This window comes from Notolepis coatsorum (assembly GCF_963971535.1).
Source record: "Notolepis coatsorum genome assembly, chromosome: 2".
Taxonomy (NCBI): Eukaryota; Metazoa; Chordata; class Actinopteri; order Aulopiformes; family Paralepididae; genus Notolepis; species Notolepis coatsorum.
In genome coordinates this window covers 81,304,411-81,308,721 of record NC_140166.1, presented here as the reverse complement: position 1 = coordinate 81,308,721, position 4,311 = coordinate 81,304,411, and positions in this window count along the sequence as shown.

The window sequence follows — 4,311 nt, the reverse complement described above, 5'->3', positions numbered from 1 at the left end:
AGACAATGTACAGGCCTGAAGAAGCGAACGGCCGAAGAATGTGGAGGTACAGTCAAGTACTGGCTGACAAGTTTTGGAATAGCTTCCTACTCCACTACCTACCGTCTCTACAGACCCGCCAGAAGTGGGTAAAAGAGAGAGACAATTTGACAGAAGGAACAGTCGTCATGATTATCGACCAGTCACTACCCAGAGCTATGTGACCGGCTGGCCGCGTAAGCAAAGTGATCACCGGTGCCGATGGCAAGGTCCGAGCAGCTGAAGTGCTCGTCCAAGGGCGAACTTACACACGACCCGTGGCGAGGCTAATAGAACTGCCAAGACTCCCAGACACTATCGATGACGACCATGACCCCACGACTTTGTGAGTTGACTGACCCTTACAGCGGACCTTGAGTGGTAGACAGTGCGGTTAATCTGTCTCTGCTTAGCTAATTAGGTGGGACTAATTAGGGGGCGGCTGTTGTGAAGGATCAGATTAAACCGAATATATATATTTATTTATGGATATATATTTAATAGTATTTGTATATCATTTGATATCCCTTGTATATTCTTTGTACATATACACTGAATATCCCTTTAGTCTACTACAGCCCATAATAGTTCATTCTCTCATTGGACAAGAACCTGGCGCCAGCAGACAAGCCCCTTGAGTCAAGTTCAATAGTGCAGACGAACATGTCCCAACTAGCCCCGGTTCCGCGTAGGAATACGGCTACCGAAATACGAATGGTACTATTTGTTCACCGTGCATATAAATAGGGCGCAAGTAAAGTAGAACTTTCTTTTAGTCCATTAGTCCTTTACCCTCCAACCTAGTAACAGACGTGATGCCTCACCCACGACCCACGTGTGGTGCAGTATGGCCTATTTTGGCCCCAGAATAGGCATTGAGACCTCGTGTAAATTCATAGCTGAATTGTCATAGTTTGGCACCGTATTTCTATTAAGTAATAATAGTCTATTATGTATGGTGCATCGTGCGGTATCGAGTTCTAAAGTGAGCAGCACCCCCATCGTTCCTCGCGTTATCTAGAGTCTTAACCAGGCTGGGCAGACCACGCGTGGTGCTTTCATCCGAGGAGTTCTGGGCGAGGACGAGTGGACCTGCACATTGGATTACCTACCCGGACGACTGCTGAGCCTATACGGCATGGAATATCTATTTGCTTTGGGTGCTTTGATTTGTGGAGCGGATAACAGCCAACGCCAGTGAGTGTTGGAATTACCCCCCGAGAGGAGCCCAGGTGAGACGGCGCTCAACCCAGACCGAGGCCGCCTCGCTTCTCCTTCGTTGTGGACCTACAGCTACCGTCTACAAGAGGGCCCAAGTGTATTCATCTGTGGATCAAGATCCTGCGGGCACTGTTTTCTGTACCTGAATTCTCCCCAGGAATCGTTGGCCAGATGGGATGCAGCTGACGGCTCTCCAACCCCCCCCCCCCCTTACTGACTTACAACCAGCAGGACCCCTTTAGTATCCCGCTATAATCCTTAAGTACCATCGCTATAGTTTCCCTAAAGAACCAGGTTGTATACTTGCTTCCTGCGTAACCAGAGATTGGACATTCAGTGTTGATTTGCCTATGAATACTCATTTGCCTTACAAGTGCATTCAAATCATAAATGTAATTAAGTGAATGTTGTATATACCTTTTGCTATATTAAACCTTCGACTGTTATATTTGTGTGGACCTGGTTTCATATGTGGGAAAGTGTTCATCATACTTAGATATCGTGTACTGGATGGCCAGAAGTTAAAGTACATCAAGCGGTAGTGGTTTAATGATACCATACTTATCAATACAGTCAGGGAATTGTACCCCTCAGTTACAGAGAGCATATACAAGAACAATGAATCTTACTGCCATGTATGATGTAGCAGATCACGCCATGTGTAGCCTGCCTATATGTGATCAATACAAACATGAACTTGAATTCCATCATGTCTGTGTGCGGGTCACTGCGGGAACTCACAAGGCTGTTGTCACAATGTAAATAAGAACGTGCACTGAAAAGTTACAGTATGTAGTTGGTTGATTATTTGTATGACAGTCAGTAAACCCTTGCAAAAAGTATCCGTTTTATTTAATGAATTGAAATGCAGCATGCCTTTCCTCCCGGCATGCAGCAACAACATGTATCAGGCAAATGCGCATCGCAACATTGACTGAGTGGAATCCCTTTCTATTCACATAACTGCATTTGTGATGGAGCTTTGACAGCTACATTAACAGTCTATTGCTCGATCCATCTCCAATATCACGATGGACCGTGCCGGTGGCAAAGACCCGAGGGTGGAGAGGACTTGAATGAATTCCATCATCATATTTATATGTTGTGAACTTGTGTCTGTCCACTATGTTTGTTATTGCAAGGGTTTTGTAATACACATACACCCTGGTGTCATTGCAATGCGTTTTTTATTCTTTCTTATACAGTAAAAAGGGGGAGGAACACTATATCGTGGGTGTTCATATGACTTGTATTCTGCTTACAGCTTCGAAATTCCACTTGTTTCGTTTAACGAAAAGCCTTTTAAATATAATCAAAACGTTCCCGTGTTTCTGCGGTCTGTGCGCAAAATAATAACGAGTTGAGCTACGCGGAGCGCAGTCAGTCAGTACACCCCGTATATTCCGATAACGCTATATAAACCATGCTGCATTCATTCTGAGAGAAAGATCTATTATTCCAAATGCTATTTATAGGGTTTTGACCATAATTACACTACTGTTGCTATTTTACAATGAACTATAATGAATTACGGTTCATACAGAACATGCCAGTGTTGAAACTAATGCACAGAAGCTCATTTCCTTGTTGTAATAATATATTCTACCAACGGGCGCCAGGTACGCATGGTCCGAGCTGTGCGTAAATATAAGCACGAAGTCAAGTTCAAGTTGAAATTGATGAATCCCACACTCTGCTTAGAAATGGTCGTACGCACAGCTTAAGCACATATCTGTGCGCAAATCACGTTGATGAATGAGGGCCCTAGAGTCTAAGAGGCTGAGTGTGATGACAGCAGAGAGGGAAACAGAGTGTAAGAGGCTGAGTGTGATGACAGCAGAGAGGTAAACAGAGTCTAACAGCTGAGTGTGATGACAGCAGAGTGGTAAACAGAGTCTAAGAGGCTGAGTGTGATGACAGCAGAGAGGTAAACAGAGTCTAAGAGGCTGAGTGTGATGACAGCAGAGAGGTAAACAGAGTCTAAGAGCTGAGTGTGATGACAGCAGAGAGGTAAACAGAGTCTAAGAGCTGAGTGTGATGACAGCAGAGAGGTAAACAGAGTCTAAGAGGCTGAGTGTGATGACAGCAGAGAGGTAAACAGAGTCTAAGGGGCTGAGTGTGATGACAGCAGAGAGGTAAACAGAGTCTAAGAGCTGAGTGTGATGACAGCAGAGAGGTAAACAGAGTCTAACAGCTGAGTGTGATGACAGCAGAGAGGTAAACAGAGTCTAAGGGGCTGAGTGTGATGACAGCAGAGAGGTAAACAGAGTCTAAGAGCTGAGTGTGATGACAGCAGAGAGGTAAACAGAGTCTAAGAGCTGAGTGTGATGACAGCAGAGAGGTAAACAGAGTCTAAGAGCTGAGTGTGATGACAGCAGAGAGGTAAACAGAGTCTAAGAGGCTGAGTGTGATGACAGCAGAGAGGTAAACAGAGTCTAACAGCTGAGTGTGATGACAGCAGAGAGGTAAACAGAGTCTAAGAGGCTGAGTGTGATGACAGCAGAGAGGTAAACAGAGTCTAAGAGGCTGAGTGTGATGACAGCAGAGATGTAAACAGAGTCTAAGAGGCTGAGTGTGATGACAGCAGAGAGGTAAACAGAGTCTAAGAGGCTGAGTGTGATGACAGCAGAGAGGTAAACAGAGTCTAAGAGCTGAGTGTGATGACAGCAGAGAGGTAAACAGAGTCTAAGAGGCTGAGTGTGATGACAGCAGAGAGGTAAACAGAAGGCCCTCCCATAGTCGAGCAGACTGTACACAGAGCAGACTCCGCGGAGGTCCGCGCGGACTCTTTAAGCTTTGATCTCAGCGGACAGCAGACCCACAGCAGAGTCCAAGTGCGAAGCTCCTATTTTCTGACGCGCGGACGTCCGCGCCGCTGACTTGGTGTCACACAAAACGCTGCTCGGCGTTTTGGTTGACATCGAACTGCATTTAATGTGACGCCGATCTGCATTTTACTCTGACCACTCGCTCCGTGCCAAGAGAGATGTTTGAATGGCTTTTCTAAATGAAGTGTGTAAAATTGCCAGTTTTATTTCGAAATATTGGAAACAGAGATAACATGACAGAAGT